General features: G+C 38.2%; 1 non-coding gene across 1 annotated transcript; it reads left to right on the top strand.

Annotated features, from left to right (window-relative positions):
• The first annotated feature begins 20,461 nt into the window (after positions 1-20,461).
• On the top strand, positions 20,462-20,531 carry LOC118612075. Its single transcript, XR_004954783.1, has one exon. It is a non-coding gene; the product is annotated as a small nucleolar RNA SNORD47 (small nucleolar RNA).
• The last annotated feature ends 1,024 nt before the right edge of the window (positions 20,532-21,555 follow it).

Below are 21,555 nucleotides of genomic sequence, written 5' to 3'. Positions count from 1 at the left end.
TGCCAGCACTAGGGTGGCTAATGAGAGAGGCTGGCCGATGTCGACTGTGGGTCACTCTTGCTGCCCAGTTGTTTGGTGCCTCTCCGAGGATCCTCTCCGCTGGGTGTTAGCGTGTGACGCAGAGGTCTTCCTTCAGCCTGGGCCACTCCACGTGTCCCTCCGGGTGCCATTCACTGTTTCCCATGATTCTCGCTATTTTCTAACCATAGGCCACTTCTCTTTCATGATAAAGTGGGCGACCAGGTGCCCATCGGAAGGATTTTCTCTCACCATCCTCACCAGCCCGCAGATGGCTGCCCTCCATTTGCAGTTTGCCTCCACACATACTAAGTTCACCCTCTAGAAAGAGAACTCGGCCTTTTCCTCCTCCTCCTCGCTTATATGGCCATAGGGAGGTAAGCTGAGGGAGGACTATAAAACTATGTGGTGCCATGGACTTTGGACTAGCTGCTTGTGTCATTTGCTTGTGCCCACTAGTGCAGCCTGTGCTCAATCCTGGATGCCTCCATTTCATCTCATGATGACTGCTGCTGGGCCATCTGACCCTATGACCTAATGGATTTTCCCAGCTCTTGATGGGCAGATCCAACCAAATGGTCACTTGGCATGTCATGGTCTGTCACTCTGTCTCTGCCAGAGCCCAGGAACATACCAGGTGTTTTCCAAAAGGCATATAATGCTATACTGCTGGTGAAATGGCTTTACTGCAAGACTCCGGGGGCCTGGCTGGTGATTCTCCCACTGGGACTTGCCACAAATTCACACAGCCTCTTTTCCCACGACAGATATGTCACTTACCTGCTGCAGAGACCTTTGCTGTTCTGGTCACACTAGAGAGTGGTAAGCAGCCCTTTGGCCTGCTCAGTACTGGAGCTGGTGCAGGATTCCCAGCTGTGGAATATGCTGCTTCTGGAACCCAAAGAGGCCAAAAGGCCATTGTGACCCCTTCTATGTGGCAGAAAAGGCAAAATGCAGCACTTTGGAGGGGATGTCCCAGTACATCCCTGACAAATGGATCCCTAAAAATTTTACAAATATAGCAACCACTCAGTCTACCATATTCCACAAAATGCCTGAAGAAAATCTGCATTTCGTTGTAGGACTGTCTTTTTTCAGGGAAAATCCAGAAAGCCTTGTCTTTCCTCCATGACAAAGGCTCTCAAAATGTAAAGTGCATAAAAATAATTTGCACATTTTCTGGAATGTAGATTCTCAGGCCCCATCCATAGAAATTCTGATCTAAATAAATCTGCACGAGCCCTGGAATCTGCATTGAGAAGGTACCACCAGGTGCGCCTGATGGACTTTAAGAGGCTTTATGCCTTTGAACATGCTGTCCACTCTACCTGCGATGCCTCCTGTCTTTTCCACCTGGCCAAGTCCTGCTCATTGCTCAAGACTCAGCTCCAACAAAAGCCATCTCTTTTGCAAAGTTTGTCCCAACTCTCCCCAGGCTGGAGTCAGTCCATGATAAAGTTAGCTCATCGAGATATAGCAATTCTAATGCCTCTTTTAATCTCCATAGTTATTTATGTGAAGTCTTATCTTCCCACAAGGCTAGAAGCTCCTTCAGCCCGGAGAGTTTCATTCACCTTTTATCTCCAACGGTTATCCTAATGCCAGGCATGTGGTAAGCACTCACCATACACTTCTTAGATGGATGAGTGCATGAAGCATTGGGGATATAAACATGAAAGTGGTAACTGTAAATTGGTTGAGTTCCACATTTTAAGAGGTTCGTATATCAACATTCATTTCTTTCATTTTCTCGATAAAAGAATAGTATGTGCTTTCTTCAGAAATTTCATCATATACCTTTCTTAATCCCTTACTGGAGGTACAAGGTAAGGCCCTAATCCCTCAAGGACTGACATTCGATCAGCACTTAAAGTCTTTTTCTAAACAGAGACTAGCTTTTAACCTGGACAGTTACGAGAACAATTTCCTATGAGTTTCCCACTTATTTCAATGGCGTACTTCTTTTGGTTAATTAATTATTCATTTGCTGGACCTGACCCATTTCCAAAGTGCTGCAAATTCAGTGCTCTGTGGATCCATGCCTTTAATAAACCGCAGCATGACTGAGAGATGCATCTTCACACTACCTCCTCTGTGAAATCCCACGAAGATGAGTTTACTTCATTCCAAGCCAGAATCGAGTTGTGGGTAGTGGTGGCGGCAGTGTTAATGCCTTTCTAAATGCTATGGCCCATTTTTAAAAAGAAGAATGCCAACATAGTAATGGAACTCCCCAGGGTGAATGCTATTGGAATTTGAAGAAAATGAATCCAAAAAAGTAAAAGATCAGAATAATAGTTGATGCAACATTAGAAATTAAATGAATTCTTCAAAACAGCCTACAAAACTAAAAACCTGTGACCAGAATCTTAGTCTGGTTGTGTGATTTTTTGTTGTTGTTGTTGTTTATCTCACCTGTGTTTTAGCCACTGAATTGTTCTAGGTAAACTCAACAAAAAGTACAAGACACATTGTCCTCTGTGGCACTGAACTAATTTCTCATATTCATAAAGAACCTTTATAGCTTGATTCACTCAAAGAGAAGTTGCCAGTACATTGAAATAAAATAAAGTCATTAAAAATCGGGTAACAAAATAAAAATATATATGGAGCTTTTTCTGTACGATACATACTAGCAACTGTCTGAAAGAATAAAAATTATTTTAATTAATTTTGTGGAGAGTTTACTGAACAAAATTAAAGACAAAAACACATGAAATGTTTCCTGTAAATTCAATTGTATAATGACTATTACCAAAAAGGTAAAGTAAAATTTTCTTCTTAATAAAAGTACATAATATAATTTAAAGATGTGTATCATAAAATTACATTAGAAAAGCTCCTGTTTATTTTAATACAGTCTATTTAATCTATATATAATCTAATATATATATTGCAATTATATATATATATATATATATATATATATATATTGCAATGACATTGAAATACATACACAGTACAGTGGCATTGAATCACACATTGAAAATTAATTATTTTTTTGTTAAGGGTATCCTCCTTCTTGTGGGCCTACTTTAAAATTAAAATATTCTTGGGAGGAGTAACATACATCGTTGTCATCTTACTGAAAAAAATTATTCATCAGATCCTTCTTCTCTGTGACCCAGGTTGCAAAAGAGAAAGTGAGTAGGACAGGAAGCGAAGAACGTGTGTAAGAAATGGAAGTAGGAATCTCAAACACAACCTACAAGACGCTCTTGCCAACCCTGACAACCAGCATTGGAATTGCTTGCCAATGCATGAATGAGTTTTCGTGCAAGCACAGTTACCAGCGTAAACACCACTCTGTTGCTACCACCAGCTACTCAGAAGACAAATTTGGGCATGCATAAACTAAAACCATGGACAACAGAAGTTTCCTTGGTGAAAAAGAAGAATGTTATTGCTCTCTGCCATCCAATTTGTTCAGATTCCAAAAAGGAATTCTGATCTGACACATAAACCATGTGTAATGCTTTATTGGCCCTCATGCCAAGGGAAGGGGAGGGTAGAGGGCTGGACTGTTTCTTTATTGCTAGATGTAAACAACATGGATCCTTTCCTACCAATTAATCATTAATTACTCTCTATGCAGAAGGAATGATGTGGTGGTGGTTTTCTGGAAGCATTATGGTCACAAGTTAGCCAATGGTATTGTACACTGATGACACAAAGTTCTTTCCAAGAAATGAAAATAGATACTTGAAGCTGCAAATACAGACTTTCTGTGCTAAATGATTCTATTTCATCTCTAAGGAGAACTTACCAATGGAGTTCTAACCTGCCACAACTACACCTGCAAAAGTTACTTTGTTCTAAATTTCAGATGAGTATTGTTTGGGAATGTGGCCAGTTTAGGGAGAGGTGGCAGGTTCCAAGTAGAAAATCAATCCAAGGTGTTCAAAAGTCACTGTGCCATTACAGCAGTTATTCCAAGTGAGTTCGAGTATACAATTCTAAGTCAGGACTGCCTAGAACTTGTTGTGGGGAAAAATGGGGCCCTTATAATAGCTACTAAACAAGCAAAGCTCCCCCCAACCCCACCACACACACACACACACACACACACACACACACACACAGTCATTCTGGTTCTAGCTAGCCCTTATCTTTCTGCCATCAATACTTGGAAGATTTAAAGGGCAGTAATTTTTCTTCCAACACATTCTCCTTGAAGTATATTTCTTTAAGCCTCACTCTGCCCATCCACCATACCACTAATATGCTTGCTGGCATGTAGGAAATTCAGTTAAAGGGTAAAAGATGTTCAGACGCCAACCAGTATTGACACTGCAGTTGGGTATGAGTCTTTCAAAGGCCTCAAAAATGTGCATATTGTTGATCTAACAATCTCATTTCCAATCATTTTTTCCAAAGAAAATAACTAGAGATTTGTGTAAGGATTTAGCTACAAGGATTCTTATTGTAAAGTTGTTTTATAATTCAAAAATCAGCAAAAATCCTGAAAATACAGATATAGAAAATCTTTAAATAATTTGTGGAGAACCTGTACACTAGAATACTTTGCTATCATTTAACAGTAATAACTATATCTAACCAAATGGAAAAATATTTATTGTACAACATAAACGAAAAAGCTTGAAATTCAACATTTTGTACTTCATAAAGCATAAGGGTGAAAAAACTAAAGAACACACACCCAGGTTCTAATAAGAATTATAAGTGAGTGACGGGGATAACAATACCTTTATAGTCTTCTCTTTGCTTTTCTATATTTTCCGAATAATCTACAATAAATATTAGTTTTTTATTCAGAAAAAAAAAGCAATTTCAAAAATAATAAAGTAAATTGGGAGTGCAAACGTCAGTCACTGGACGCCCAGAGCTCTGGGAGAGCATGGCGTGCAGATTAAGACACGTGCTGACTTACATTGTGTTAAACAGAAATGTGTGCTATTGCTAACACTTTTTTGTTAACAAATTATGTTTCCATTCCCTTAAGTGGTTGGAAACATATTTTTTAAGGAAGTTTTGGATGAGTATTTAATGTCGTCAGTGGGCTACAGCAAAGAGACAAGGTATAAAATGTTAGCCCGGGAATAAATTCTAGGTAATAACACTAGGCTTCGACCTGCAGGTGCTGTGCTCAGAATTCCTGAGAATAAAAACAAAGGTTAACAATAGCTCTGACCCTGTCTCCACAGGCACTGACTTTTCCTCTGGTCCCGGGATCCTGTTGCCACACTTCGGGTGCCAGTAGGCCCTCGCTCCCTGTGGACTGGGGAGAGTGGGTGGCGTGGCAGCCAGGAAGTCCAGGTCCCCAGCACTGATCTGTTGTGAAAGGCCAGCACCAATTGCAATGCACCAGTGCCGATGTGAAATGAGATTTTTCAGCCTTTAGGTGGAAAACGTGTTCCGCAAAATGCCAATGGCTGAAGTGGAAAACAGAAACAACAAGAGACCATGGGAAGGAGCAGAGAACAATTTGAAACTAGATTTCTGGAGGCGGCAGAGCACCGAACTCATTACACTGAACCAGTGAATCCAGCTCTGCCACATACACACAGAAAGCCCTCGGGCCCATGGCGCGAGCCTCTGTGTTCTCAGCGACAAAATGGAGACACTGATTGATTCTGGGATTCACTGTAGTTACGTTCTGTCAAGTGGCCACAAACACTGAATTAGCGACTACTTCAGTGAAATCATTACCTCTAAGAGGAATACAGGGTTAGGTTCCCGGAGTCCTCTAGCCACAATATTTTAGTCAACCTCTCATTATATAACCTTGTTTTATGTGTGTTTCTACTTAAAGTCACCTCATTTAACATATATTGTTGATTCATTAACATTGAACTTGCAACGAACTAACGGCACTACAAGGCAGGCCTGAGCAAATCTTATCTAACAGCCATTCTCTCCAACATGAAACAAACAAACAACAAAAAAAGTGAAACGCATAGGGGTAAACATATCTCCCAAACGGCACTCGTTTGCAGTATGAGAGCTGAAACGGGAGCGCGCAGCACGGCCTCGCCCCCCCTCACTGTGGCATGCATGCGACAATCAGCTCGCATTTCTGCCGCTGTGCGCATGCGCATGTCCAGCAAGGCCTGGAATCACCGCCAAGTATGGATTTCCAGGTTACGAATAAATTTCAGCAAGTAGGCGAATTCCCAAATACGGACGCCCCATATAATGAAGATCAACAATGATAACTCCTACCCTACTTAAGCATGCTGCTGGAGAGATGAGTGAAATAATCCACAAGAAGTACTGAACACAGCATTTGGTACATACATGCCAAATATGTGCCGAGTGAATAACTGCTTTTGCAAGACATTTGAAGCCCCTTTTCGGGCATTTAATATGTTCCTGTGTACTGGAGGTGATGCTCCAGAAAGAGGACTACGAAAACGACCTGATGTTAAAACTACCTGATAAACTGGCAGTTTCTTGCCGTGACTGTTTTTCGAATGAACTTCAAAAAAATAAAATAAATAAAACCACTTAAAATGATCTATACGTTTTGCGTAGCAGGTATGTTGGGTGATAACTAAGACCTCTGGGAGACATGGAAATGGGAGGGAGGAAGCAAATTAATTGTTTTGTAATAAAAACTGCCCTGACAGAGATAATTAACCCTTACCCAAAAGTAAATAGTGCTATAAATAAAATATTAATAGGGCTCAGTAAAGGGTGCTTCCGTGTAATTTTCTTAACTTTAAGAACCACCTGGTCTGGCATTTATTTTTACTTAGTTGTAATAAGAAACACAAGGGGTCCTCTTTATTTGGCATGGAATTTCCTTGCCAGGAAGTCAATATTTGATGATTATGTAAGGAGCTATAAATACAATTTCCTGAGAGATTTTCTAGGAAGACGTTTACCTGCCTGAGCCAAATGGATTGAGATGATTTAAAAACTGAACTTCCTTCCAAATGTGGCAAGGTGCGCATTATCTTCTAATTCATTCTTCACAACTCTCTATGGCACTTGAACCCTCTTCTTCTCTTTAGGGTTTAGAGTTCAAAACTTTGTAGAACTTGTTGTGGTTGCTGTCATTGTTGTATGAAATACTTGGAAAGCTCTGTCTATAATATCTATAGCATCTCTCTCAACTGTCTAACTCCCAAACCCTCTTGCACTTCTGATCTCTGCTGACGGGGCCACCAGTCCTGCTTATAACCTTGGCTACACCTGTCTTCTTCTTCCTCTTCGTCGTCACGTGCCAATCTCATCCACTTACTTCACCCTAATAGGATGAACGTGCAGTGTTTGTCACTTACATCCCCATCTCTCCATTCCCATTGCCCTTTTCCTAGTCGATTCCCTCAATTCTTAATGCCTGAGCCAAGGCATCAGCTTCGGCTCACCTCTCTACCTCTCCAGCATCTCCTCCCCCAAACTATCCTACCCACAGCGACCAAATTCATTTTTAATGAAGGACTCTTCTGTTACCACATCCCCTACTCAGAATTCTTCGATGGCTCCCCAGTGCCCACGAAATAAAGCACTTACTCTCCTTTGCTGGGCAGTGTGACTCTTCAGAGGCCTGTCCACAACCTCCCTTCATAATCAAACCTCTCACAGTTGACTTTCATGAAGTCTGGGCCAGGCCAATACAACCTCTTGTGGCTCTCTGTCCTTGCATACAGAAATCCTGAGTTTGGTCCTCTGTGCTACCTTCCTCTGTTTACATTTTCATTTCCTCTGACTTGGGTACACTGCTAAAATTCATTTCAGACCCAACTCAAATGCTACCTCCTCCCTGACACCTTTCCTAATTCAGGCTGCCACAGTGTGCCTCCATCCTGGGGCCCCTGGGTGAGCTCTGACCTTGCTTTGTTGTAATATAGGTATTTTAGCACAAGATTCTTCAACAAGGTGAATGGAGATTTTTGTCTACATTATGGGAGGGAAATGGAAACTGAAACATTCGAAAGGAATGAAATTCGAGGTGAAGAAATACCAAATATATCCCAAGAGTATTATGAGGAGGAAAAACAGAGGGCCTTTTCTTGAGTAATCAACTTCAAACCTCTTTTTTTTTTCCTTCAGGCAATTAACTTTCTATTAAAACATTGAAGAACAGTGGCCCTCAACTCTTTTAAAAGGCATTTCTTTTATCCAGATGAGGTGGAGATATCCTTCCTCATCTAATATTTTTGATTAAACAGAAAACTAGTTTGGTTCTGCAAACATCAGAGTTAGGAAGCTGCAGGATTTCTGATGAAAGGGTTTGTGGGTAAGCATGCCATATGGTAAGAAGATAATCTCTGTTCCTTGAGGGAACCAATTACAGAGCCACAAATGGGGGACCTGAAATGCCTCAAGGCCCTGTGGACCTGTGCATATCAAAGAACTGAAACTCCAAGTGCTGCCTTATGGACAACGCATTCTATAAAAAAGGAAAAGATGGGAAGAATTTAAGAAGCAACATATTCGAGAGGTTGCTATGTTCTGAAAGTTTGCGCCTCCTCCCCCCCCCCAAAAAAAAATGGGTATGTTGAAATCCTAACCCTGAAAGATGATGGTATTAGTGGGGTGGGAGGCGAGGGGGAGACCTTTGGGAGGTGCTTGGGTCATGAGGATGGAACCTGCACAAATAGGATGGGTGCTCTTATGAAAGAGGCTCCAGAGAGCTCCCTGGTCCCTTTCACTCTGTGGGGACACAGCACGAAGTTGTCAGCGATGAACCAGGAAGAAGGCCTTCACCCAACCAGGCTGGCACCCGGTCGTCAAGCCTCCAGGGCTGTGAGAAGTAAATGTTTGTTGTATATACTAGTCTGTGATATTTTGTTACAGCAACCCAAGTAGACTGAGATGTTTTTCCATTTTTGACTATGGTTTCAGGAAAGAATCCTATTCAGAAAGAGAACAAATTATCAAAGAGAAACTTTATATGCACCACTTGTTAGGTTACAGAACTTAACTGTTCACATCATTTTACAATATCTCTTGATATAGCTATAGAGATATAGATAAGACCACAATGGAAATGGTCATTATTTGGGGGTAGTGGGAACATTGTTTGTTTGTTTTTGTCTGGCTGTAGTTTTTCACGACAAATGATGTTAGCTTCTAGGATGGTGGCTCTCAATCCCGGCTGCATTATCACCTTGGAAGCTTTTTGTTAAATGCCTAGGCCTGACTCCCAGGAACTCTGGTTAGTCTGTGGTAGGACCCAGGTGTCAATATTTTAAAGCGTCTCTAATGACCAGGCTGGGTTGAGGACGCTGCGGTATGAGTCCTTCCTCCTCGTCTCATTCCCATTAGTCTATCGCAAGAAGGAAAATGGTCCAGATTTGAGAGATGGAGACAAGGGAACTTCAATGAGCCCATAAGGAGAAAAACCTACTCTCTACTCTTTTTCCTCTGGCTGGCACAATGGGTTTTTGTTCTTTTGAAAAGCAGGTTCTCGAACTTGCATGTATACAATTGTGTGAATCAAACGGGCAAACAGTGTGCCCTGGCTCCTGGCCAGTCATAGTAACTAGCCCGAGGGAAAGCTTGCTCTAACCCTGCTCCCCAAGTTCTGCAAGGCAGGTTGGAGCTAAAGCCCAACTAGAGAGAATGTATTTCTTTATAATTGGATATGCCCATTTTCCCCTGTGATTAAATCTCTGTCAATAACCTCAGGAGGAAACGAGGTAACAGAGTCAACAAAAGATGCAGAAATTTGTGTCCCTTAATCAAATACCATCTAGTATTAACCCAGGGAAACCTCAGCTTTTCAGAAGCATGTTTTACTTATGTAAAAAAATAATAATAATTTTAAGATAAAAGAAAATTACCGTTCTTTTGAGGAGTGATTAATACTGCTTATTTCAGTTACCCAGCAAATAATCCAGGGAAAATCTGCGGTTCCCTGGCTATTATTGGTTCTGTGGTTCACTGGGCAGTTTTTCTATTAGATTTAATGAAGAGAGTAACTAAAAGAAAATGATGGGGACATCAAAGAGACATTTCAGTGCTGTGGGTAGAATCTGCGCTGATGAATCAATGGAGGATGAGATAAATGGAGGGTAGAAAATGTGCTTTAGTCGGGTAAGGACAATAATAAAGAGAAGGGGGCCCTTCCTTAGAGTACATGTTACACAGAAGAAAACTCTCAGCTCGGAGCTGGCAAATGACTCTATAGAAAGCAGAACCTGTCGCATAAACACACAACCAAAAATTGCCTTCTGCTCTTTCGATGATAAAGGCCCAGCATACTATAAAAAACCCTAAAGAGTTATCTGAAGTTTCTGTTTGCCTAGCATTTTGAGACACCAAAAATTGCTTAAAATAATGAGTACTTCTGACCTGCAGATATAGCATTCACATGACTTCTTTGTATCATTTACATACTTCAGACTGACCTATTTTCCTCTACATAATTTATCAGGAATTCTTTAATTTTTTTATGTTCAGTGATAATGAAAATAGTTTTACCATTTATTAGACACCGGTATACATCAGACACTGTCTTAAGTACTTTCCAGATATTATTTCATCTACCATTATAACAGCCTGTGGAGTAGATGCCATTATCTCCATTTTGAAGATGAAACTCCGAGAGACTAAGTAACTTTTCTTCAGTCAAAAGTAAGTAACATAACCAGATCTATGCATCGCTGATAAACAAATATTAATCTAATCGCAATAGCCAAAGCATATTCTTTGTATTAAATTAATAAATACAATCTTCTCATATTGTAATCAAAATTTACAGAAAAACTAGAAAATAAACCAAAGATTTCCCAACAAATCAAAACCACTTAGCAAAATTATTTTCAACTGTTTTCAAAAAGAAATATGAGACTCAAAGAGAAAAAAAAAAAACTTTCTCCAATGTCACATATAAAATCCTGTCAGATAATAGACAAATTTTAATTTTCCCAGCAACCTTATGAGATAATTATTAATATCCCATTCTAGAGGCTCCATAAAAGTTGAATAAACTTGTCCAAGGTCACAGAGCTATTATGTGTGGGAGTCTGAATTCAAATCCACAATTATCTAACTCTAATATTTGAGTTACTGCTATGCTATAATGTTTTCCAAATAATTAACGACAGAACAAGTATAAGAATCAGAGGAAAGATAATTCTATTACAAAGTCAGTGTTTGGTATATGGAAAATATTAAACATTTAGGGAACAATATTTCTCTTCTCCACGCCCGGTCACACAGAGTAGCCCTATGGGCTTGATGGGGTCATGCTGTGAGGTTCACCAAAGTCAACCGCCCTACAGGAGACCAGATGAATTACAAAGATGAAGAAGAAACTCAGACTCCATAGTATTATTTCATCGTTTGCTTCCTAAAACTAAAATCCAGAGTTTAAAGTGGTGAACACATTCTTAAAAGGAGACAGAAACGTTAGGCCTCCAACTAACCGCCGCTTCGCAGCGCGCACCTGCATCTAGAGTGACTGAGCCAGGGGGGACTAATGGGCTGGTCTGATAGTTGATATTGTCATTTTTGTTTGATTGTTTTGTTTTTTTATAAGAGTTTTTTTTTATTTTATTTGAGCCAAGTTGATAACATGCTGGGAAGCAAGCTCTCAAACGCTCCCTAGTTGTTTGTATTATTTTTAAAACCCTGTATGTGGTTATTAACGATAGACAAAATATAAAATGCTATGTTCTTCGTAAGCTTCTATTTTAAAATTATAGCTTCCATCCCAAATGAGGTTTTGAAACAATTCTTTGAAGATTAACATGACTGAATTCGAGAAGCATGTATCAGAAGAAGCTGACTTTGTTGTCAACCTCAGAATGCCTGAATTTCAACAATTAACAATTTGGACGTGAATTCAAAGGAAGCTTATAATGTTGAGAGAAAATAGCTCTGCAATAATGCAGGGGAGCTTCCCAAAGAGTTTCCTCTCTTTTTTGGTGTAAGGTTTAATGAAGAGTTGATCAAATTCTATGACTTAGGACACCAAACGATAAAATAAAATTCAGACTCAACAGTTCTTCCTATTTCCTTTTAAACTAAATTGGCTGCTCCTTTGTGCATGATGATTTTTTTTTAGTTCTAGAAATCATTTAAAACCCATAATTATACAGAGTTAAAACAAAGACTTTAGTCAGATCTTTGTTTTCCATGCTCAACTGGTGAATTTTATATCTATTTCTTTTCAGCCACTGCTTTGAATTTAAACATTCCATCTAACTTCACGATACTGCAGATCTCTAAGATGCATTTGAAAAATGATATCGAGGATACTGAATCATTTGGTAAGTAAAAATGAAATATAATAAATTTCCATTGCCTGCAAGATATGATGTACCTCCCGAAAATGAAAGTATAACTAACCTGACTCAAGTTCACTTGAAAATGTTACAGACAGCCTATTTCAATTCTCCATTACACCATCTCAAGGCTAAATCAATATATCCTCACTTTAAAACTAAGTAGAGAAAAGAAAAAAAAATGGACTTATTTATTTGGGTGTCTGGACAAAGAGACAAAGAGAAATTGCCCCTCCCCCGATCTTCTAATACTGGTCTTCAAATGCGTTTCATGACCTGGGACTTCCTTCTCAGCATGGATATAACTGAAATTGCATGGGAAGTTATGGTCATTTGTTCTTTCTTCTGGAGTTGGTACCTGACCAGGGAGACATGTTAAGTTGCTTGGCTTGTTCTTTGGAGCAAGTTTTAGCAATTAGTTGGGTCTCAAACAGAACGTGAGCAAGTCAGATGTGCAAGAAAGGCCACCTTTGTAACTCTTCTTAAAGCGCACCCTCCCAACCTGCCTCCCTGCTACACTCCAAACCCCTGACCATTGGAGCAAGACTAGCTTTCCACTGGTTTTTTGTCCCCTAAGGCAGCAAGCTTTCCTGTATACTTGGGAAGAAATGATTTGGCAATGGTGGAAATCAAAATATTTCTCCAGCCAGAACAGAATTCTCTGTAATCCTTTGAACTCTTTTAAGCCAAAGCACTTAATAAGCCCTGTGTTTCTCTTTTTCATAGTGAGGGAGAAAATATAACAATATTGTATACCGGAAAAGGTCTGTACATTGTCTGACAGGTTCTGACGTCTTTTCCTTCCCAGTTCCCAAGCTTAGATAATTATTAACAGAACCTATACATCTATTTAGCTATAACATTTCCAAGATATGTCATGATCCCCTTTAGCTTTTTACTAATCCATTTATAACTCAAGATATACCTTCGATGTGTCCAATATATTTTATATTTATAATACTATATAAAGTATCTCTTAAGTCTACTAGGTTCATTTTGTCTCTAAGACCAGTTATTAACAACTGCCATATTTGTTTCTTATTGATATGACCACACTTACATAAGCAATGAGATATAATAACCAGGATGCTTTCTATTATCTCCAAATGGAGAAGAAAGGGTGAAGGTTTTCAGTACCATAATAAGAAGGCTAAACCAGCATAAAGCTATGTAAGAGATGCTCCTTTAATTCACATCTGACTTTTGTAGCAAAGGTAAATAACCCATGCTCGGTTGAGACCACTATTATCCACAATCGTTAGTAATTAAAACTAAGGGACAATTGAAGTGGGGTATGAGTTTCAGAATTAAATGTGTTAAGGGAATGTTGGAATGGGTGGAGAATATGTAAGAGTTGTAATTTATCACTGACATATTGTCACGGTGGGGTGGGAGGGAGGACCTAGAACATGATACTTTCCAAATCGTACGTACTAGGATGTTAGAGACTTCTCAACTTGATTAAGTGGGAATATGCCTTTTTGTACTCTTGATTTCTTCACTGAAATTGAATGTCACATCTTCCTTGCTATTACTTGTTGGGAAAATTATTGCTAATTACTTTTTTCCGTTCACAAACTTGATAGTTAAACAATACATGTTGAAAGAACTGTAAGAAATCAAGACCAGCATTGTCCCCATGTCACTCTTCATTTCCTCTTTCTTCTTATCTCTTCCCTGACTCACTTTTCTCTTTCGTTCAGTTGACGCGTTCTAGTCAATCGTGAATAGGTGGTGCATTTTGTGCTTTAATTAATTTCTATACATTAATCCTATTTCTGAACATTAAATAACTCAGTGAAAGAAAAAAAATCACAACTCAAACAAGACAGATATCCAAACAAGTAAAATAAATAAGTGACTAAAGCCATAGAGTCGGTTTTAGGAATTTTTATTTGCTATTTACTCTGAGAGAAAAATCAGTTCACCTTTATGTGTCTCCTTTGTTCAGTTATAAAATAACTGGTAACATCTGTGTGTGTGTGTTGCTTTTAAAACTTCATTATAACAGAATCCTGTACCTGCCATTTTCCATTCGTGATGTAAATAACTGTTTGATGCTCAGGAATGTCTGGTGGTTGGTGCTGGCCATTGGTCACTAATCTAGCAGAGACCTACGCTTTCTTACAAAACCAGCTCTGGGTTCCGAGGATAAGCATTCATGGGGTTGGGAGGGAAGAGAGGAACTCTCCTTTCTATAACAGCTTCAGAAGTCACATGGGATCCCTTCAGCCATACTCCGTTAGAGCAGTTTAGACAGTCACAAACCCTGCTCTGATTCAAGAGGAAGGAGCTTAACCCTCTAATAAATAGTCCCATCTCTTGCTGGGAAGAGTTTCAGTGATATTGTAAGAAGAACATGTGGGATGGTATAAAATACACAGGAGCAGCCACCAATGAAAAGTACAATTTCCCACAACCTCATACTCCGGTAAAGAATTTGGGGTGAGACGTGCATTTAGTCAACACCATGAAACATGTCTCACATCAGGACTCCATAGGTGGTCAGAGAAGGGGAAAATCAGAGATGGTTTCTGACTAGAGATCAAGGCAGTTCACAGAAGATGTAGTACTTGAGTTTTATCCTTACTGGGCAGGACTTCCATTCATTTATTCATTGAATGCCTACTTGCTGTATGGATGGCAGCACGCTCAGAGGAGGACGTATTAGGAAATCCTACTTGCAAAGGCACAGCGCTGAAGGCGATCTCTGGAATGGGGGTCGGGACTTCGGTGGTGGACTGCTCTTTGACACTCTTGCTTCCTCCTTTCGCTACAATGCTCCTTCCAGTGTTGCCGGCAGCTCACGGTGCTGCAGAGATCACGAATCATACCTTCCTGGCTTCCCTTTAGTCTCTGTGCCAACAGATGGTAGGACCATGGGAGACATGTAACTAGGGAATTTGCAGACCGAGATAGAAACTGTTTTATATTACTAAGAAAAAAAGTATGTAAAACATACTGGATAGAATGAAATAGCCTATTTGTAGATCATTGAGTTGCAATTTGTTGCGATATGTGAATTCAAGTATTTAAAATATATAGAAGCAAATGTTTTTATGTTTTATTTCTCTCCTTCCTGTTCTTTATCTCTCCCTCTCTACGTGATTCCAAATGGAACAGAGATCAAGAGCTTTTACTTGCTGATGAAGAAGTACACGGAAAAATTTAAATGAGATTTACAGTAGTAATTAATAATTGGACCAAAGAAATTACAAAAGTCAGAATCATGATTCTGATTTTTCAAAATCCTATCAATTACTCTGCTGCTGAGCAAGTAAAACTTCCAGTGATACTAGGCCAATTTTTTAAATAGCTCCAAGTCTTATATTTTATTACAGAACAACTTCCAAAAGTAGGATATGCCCCAGATTTATACATTAGTAGTTCAGCAAAGAAGTGTTCACTGTTTTTAAATTCATACACATATAAAATAACTGGCTTTGGGAACTCAGTATAAATTCTAAGCCTCTTCTCTGATAATGAAAAATTGACCATAATTCAACTGTGATTTCTTTCCTCATACATATGATTAGCTTATAAATTCAGGCTTATCTTGAAAGTAGATCATCAAATACCTTACAGTTAAGAACTCTGTAATTTTAGTTCAAATAGAGGATCGAAGCCTGGTTATTTGAAAACATAGTGATTTCAAGAGGCTAAGAATTTCAGGGTGAAGAAATTAATTTTCTAGGTTGGAGAATATTTTTTAACACAGAAATGGAATGAGCCTAAACTCCCATTTCTCCTTTCTGAGAAAGCTCTTTAGACGTCATTCAGAGATAAAATTTAAATACAATAAAATTAGATAAACCAGCTCATCGGGTTTAAGCAGATTCAGAGGCCTCCCCACTGTGAAAAATTCTAGATAGTCTGTTCTTTTATCTCCCCTCCGCTTCAGAAGCAGTATTCTGTGATTCACATCAAAATTTCAAAGTATAGAATGATTTCTATGTACTTGCTAAGAAGCCCAAGGAAGCCACATATTTATTCATATGGTGATATCTAAGGTAAAACCATACTATCAAGGGACTATAAGGACGTGCAATAAAACAGGTTTATAAGAACCCCAAAATATAAGTAGGGCTGAGCCACTAACAGGGACAAGACCCACTTGATATCTACATTTATGTGGGGGAAAGTGGAAAGAGAAAAATGGAGCATCTGATTGCTCTGAGAACAGAAGAGTCCAAAATCACCAAGAGTAACTCCCTAAACATATCAACAAGACCGTCAGGGAATTCTGTAAATTCTGATTCACAGGTAGAGCAAGGGACCCATGGAAAGGTCAGCAGGTGCTGAAATGGTCTTGTTCTTAGGAATTCTCAAAACTTATAATTCTGAGCTTACTTCTAGAGCAAACCTTTCACTAAGTAGAAATTGATGAGAGTAGAATCCTAAGTTGAGCAGAACAAAGACATGTGGGGCAAAGAAAAAAGACGTCCAGATAAATGTGAAGAAAAAGAGCAGAGGAGACAGAGCTCGAAAAATAGTCTATGTTTTAGTCATTTCATAAAAATGACAAAGCCCTAGAGCTATAAAGCAAGAAAGGACATCCTGGCCCACCTTTGCCTCCTAAAGGTAGTATCAGAAAACTTATTTCATTTAAAAATGAGCAAGAGATTAGAATCATGGTAAATTTTTATACAAGGTTATTATCACAAAGAAAGAAGGGAGGAAAAAAGAAAGAATGAGAGGAAGGAAGGAGGTAGGGAGGGAAGGCAGGAAAGGAGGAAGGAAGGAAGAATATCCTTACGAACAATGAAAAGCACTCCAAAAAACATGTGCATGGAGCAAGTGAAAAATGTTACCTGATATTTAAATAATAACTAAAATAAATAACATAATTGTAGAAATTATTAATGAATAACAAAATCAGAATCAGAAAAACTTGGAAATAAAGTGATTGGAGAAAAGGAATATTTTTAAAAGGTGATGGAATGTAAAAGGAATTCAAAATAAAGAAAAATACTGCAAACTTGAATAAACACAATACAAATTGCCCTGAAGAAACTTATAAGATTGAAAGAACAAATGTTTTTAAAAACATAATTTTTGAGGGCAAAAAAAAAAAGATCCAATATACATATAGGAGTCCCCAAAGAAACAAACGAATTAATGAAAGAGAACAGATAAATTTATAATTTAAGAAAATTTACCTGAAGCTAATGTAAAATAATATTGAATGTCAACTCTAATTGAAAAAGAAAAAATTTTAAATAAAAATAAATAAATAAATAAATAAAATTTTCCTGAATCAAAAAATACTTAACCCTACCTTATGTACTTGAGAAAAATGACCTAGAATTGTCAATATTCCAGGAACACAGTTAATCTTTAAAAAGGATAAAAGGAAACCTTTGGGTATTCAGTAAAAATACTATGTCACTAATAAAGAAAATGAATTGTCATCTGGCTTCTTAGGAGCACACAATCAGCCAGGACACAGTGGAATGATATGTTTAAAATATGGGAGAAAAAAATGGAAAAGAAAATGCAAGCCAAAAACTTTGTATCCTGCTATCTTGCTAAACTGATCTTCAATTTTAAGAATCAGAGACTAATGACTTTGAATTCCGGGAATACGGTTCAGGTAAATCCTCCCTAGAATTCAGTAGAAAATAAGCTTCAGACAACCAAAACGAGAAAAGAGATATTGATATAATACTTAATAATGTTTATAAGGTAGGCAATACAGTAGTTAGTAATATGGTTGAATAATTACATATATAATAAAACAACCATCAAAACTTGAAGGAAGAACGGTAAGACTATATGAAAGTAGAATAATCTCACAGGCATTAAGCAGTAAAAAGATATTACCTCAAATTAGATGATATGGAGATGAACAGGAGGAAACATAGGAGGACCCCAGCTTATTTCAATATTGCTCACAGTGGAAAAAAGTAGACAATAGTAAAAAAGAAAAAAAAAGAGTACTGCGTGTGTTACGTAAAGGTATTAGTATAAAGGTAACCATGAGAACAAAAATAGAAACCTTCCTAAATAACATATTCACTTATACATTTAAAGAAAAAAAGAATTTAAATGTTTATATATAGAATATAGGATAAAAAGGAGTAGAGGCATTATAAGTTAGATACATGTTTTTGAATGTATCTTGGTTTGTAGATTTGGTTTTAGAACCATATAAATATTTTATATAATTTTAATTTAGGATTAAAATTTTAAAAAGCAGCCTCTGGAGTTCCACTTCTGGATGAAAGGATGAAGAACTGTATGAACCCAACCCCTGTGAAACATAAAAGCTCATGAAAAAAAATTTTTTAACCAACTTTTGAAACTTTGGTAATTTCCTAGAGCATACAGCAAATGACAAATCATTGATTTAAGAAAATCTACTAAAACTTGTAAGAACAATGAGAATGTGCAGTTGAGCTATAAAAAACTCCCTTAAACCCTGCCAGGTATGACAAAAGGTCCACCCTAGGGAAGTGTGGCTAAGACAGGTCTCCTTCTCTCCTCAGCTCTCAATCAACAGTTACAGTATCTCAATGGGAGAGGCAGTCTGCCAGCATCTCTCATCCCCACTGACCATAAGATGAAGAAGCTATTCCCGGTAAGAACAGCTGAGAGGTCGGGGTTCACTTCCTCCACTTAATCTCTACCCATAAGGCATGGGCATTATATTCCAGGCACAGCATGCTAACAACACTGGTCCCTTACCACTCTCACCCAACTCACTTGTAGGGTAGAGGTTCCACAGGAGAGGCAAGATGAGAAGACAAGAGGCTACCAACATGTCCATCACTGAGAGTATGATTCAGAGTTTTACCAGAGGGAGAGGTAGTTCATAAAAAATACGTCTCCAAAGCTCCTTCGTAGGAACCTTTATTTTAAATAGACTGTAGATAAGTTCAAGAATAACAGTGCTCCCCAAAACAGTAGTAATTCTTAATTAAGAACAAGCTAAACCATAAGCCAGCTGGTTCACCAGAGAGAACCAGGGAAAGACACAGCTAAGAAGAGCCTTCTTGGAGTCAGACAAACCTCAAAGACTGGCCTCAAAAACTACCCCAGGGTGAATTTAATTGGATCAGACTGCCAAGTAATACCCCAGGGCATTGTCAAAAACAATAGAGAAATCCACTGATAATTAATAGAGCCTAACAAGTTGAGTATAATACTAAATGAGGCAGGTGACTTAGCAGAGAGATCAGGGGAAGAGACAACCAAAGAGAGCCCTGCTAAGGCCACTGTCACTCCAAAGGCTGTGGCCTCAGAGGAGCTGCTAAACACCATGGGAGAAATGGATGACCTTGAAGAGTCTAGCTAAGTCATAAAACAAATAAACAAGCAAACAACAAACAAAACAAGCTCCAGAGAGAGGGTAATCAGTACCCATGTTTGTTATAATACACTATCTAAAATGTTCATTTTTCAACAAAATAATTACATGATGTGCAAAGAAACAAGAATATGTGACCAATCCACAGGGAAAGGGCAGGCAACAGAAGCTGGGGGCTAGCTGTCAGTTTTAACAGACAAAGACTTCAAAGTAGCTATATGTTCACGGAACTAAGGAAACTCCAAAAATGATGTAAATTAAGGTATGCAAACAATATCTCATAAAATGAGAATTCAATGAAGAGATATGTTATTTTTTTTAAAAAAAGAACCAAATGGAACGTTTGGAGTTAAAAAGTACAATACCCAAAATAAAAAAGTCTATTAGTGATTCAACGGTAGATTTGAATTGGCAAAAGAAAGAATCAGTAAACTTGAATATGGATCAATAGAAATTATGAAATTTGAAGAACAGAAAGGGAAAAAAATTAAGAAAAATGAACACCCTCAGAGAATAATTAGACTTTGTTAATCACACCAACATATGTATAATAAGGGTACCAGAAGGAGAAAAGAGAAATAGGAGTAGAAAATTATTCAAAGAAATAATGGCTGAAAACTTTTCAAATTTGCTGAAAAACATTAATCTCCATATACAAGAAGCTCAACAAAATCAAGGCAGGATAAATTCAAAGAGATCCACACATAGACATGTCATAGTAAATATGCTGAAAGACAAATTCAAAGAGAAAATCTTGAAAGCAGCAAGAGAAAAATGACTCATTGTATACAAGGGAACCCCAATGAGATTAACGGCTAACTTCTCCTGAGAAACAATGTAGGCAATAAGGCAGTGGGATATCATGTTCTCTGAGTGTTGAAAGAAATACGCTGTCAACCAAGAACCTTATATCCAGCAAAAATAACTTTCAAAAATGAAGTCAAGCCAAATGAAATAGAATGATATCATTCATGAAACTGTTTCATTTTGATTCTGAGGTTACTTTGCTAACAAGCAGCACATCAGCTCCTTTCACCATGATTAAAATGTGATCTTTGCTTTTAGGGCATTATCATAGCAGCAGTCATGCGACTGATCTGCTTAAAAGCAGCTGGATGGATGCTCATGGGATAGAAAATCAAACGACTTTGAATTTTAATAAATTTTTATAAACCAAAAGAAGAAAATGAAGTCAAAATAAATAAAATCTGAGAGAAACTGCTGTTAGCAGACTCACCCCACAAGAAATAATAAATCCAAGTTCTTCGGGCCAAAACCAAATGACCCTAGATAGTGCCAGTAAAGATAGCTATATAATTATACAAATGTTTATTTCCACTCCTGTTATATACTCAAGAGAAATTAAAACATATTTACACAAATGTTTATACACAAATGTCCATAGAAGCATTATTAATAAAAGCCAGAAAGTGGTCACAACCAAAAAATGCCAATCAATTAATAAATGAATAAATAAAATGGAATTTATCTGGAAAGTAAAAGTACTAATACATGCTACAAGTTCAGACACACCAGCACGGGGCACCCTCCTCAGAGTTCTGGGTCCCAGTCCGTGAGTTCAGAAGTACAAAGCACCAGGGTTTCCTCTGCCCGAGTCTGAGTTTCAGCTCCTCAAGAGTTCTTCCTTAGGCTTCTAAGTGTTAGTAGATCTAACCTATTCCTTCTTTTGTCTTAGTCGTAATGGTGTTGCTTCGTCTTGTAATTGTTACTCTGATACCTGAAAGTTGTCTGTTTACCTTTCCAGTTACCTTCCCAGCTGTGTTTCCATTAACAATAATATTTTTAAAATAATATAACAGTGAAAGTACAAAGTAGGAATTGAAGAATAACCCTATGGTAGACAGACAATGGCTCCCTAAAGCTATGACCTAATCTGCAGAAACTGAGTATGTTATGTCAATAGTAAGAGGGAATTCAGGCTGCAGAATTCAGGCTATGGTTGCTAATCAGCTGACCTTAAAGTGGGGAAATTACCCTGGATTATCTAGATAGATCCAATGTAAT

This window comes from Rousettus aegyptiacus, unplaced genomic scaffold, assembly GCF_014176215.1.
Source record: "Rousettus aegyptiacus isolate mRouAeg1 unplaced genomic scaffold, mRouAeg1.p scaffold_m13_p_15, whole genome shotgun sequence".
Lineage (NCBI taxonomy): Eukaryota > Metazoa > Chordata > Mammalia > Chiroptera > Pteropodidae > Rousettus > Rousettus aegyptiacus.
This window is presented reverse-complemented; position numbering and strand designations above follow the sequence as displayed.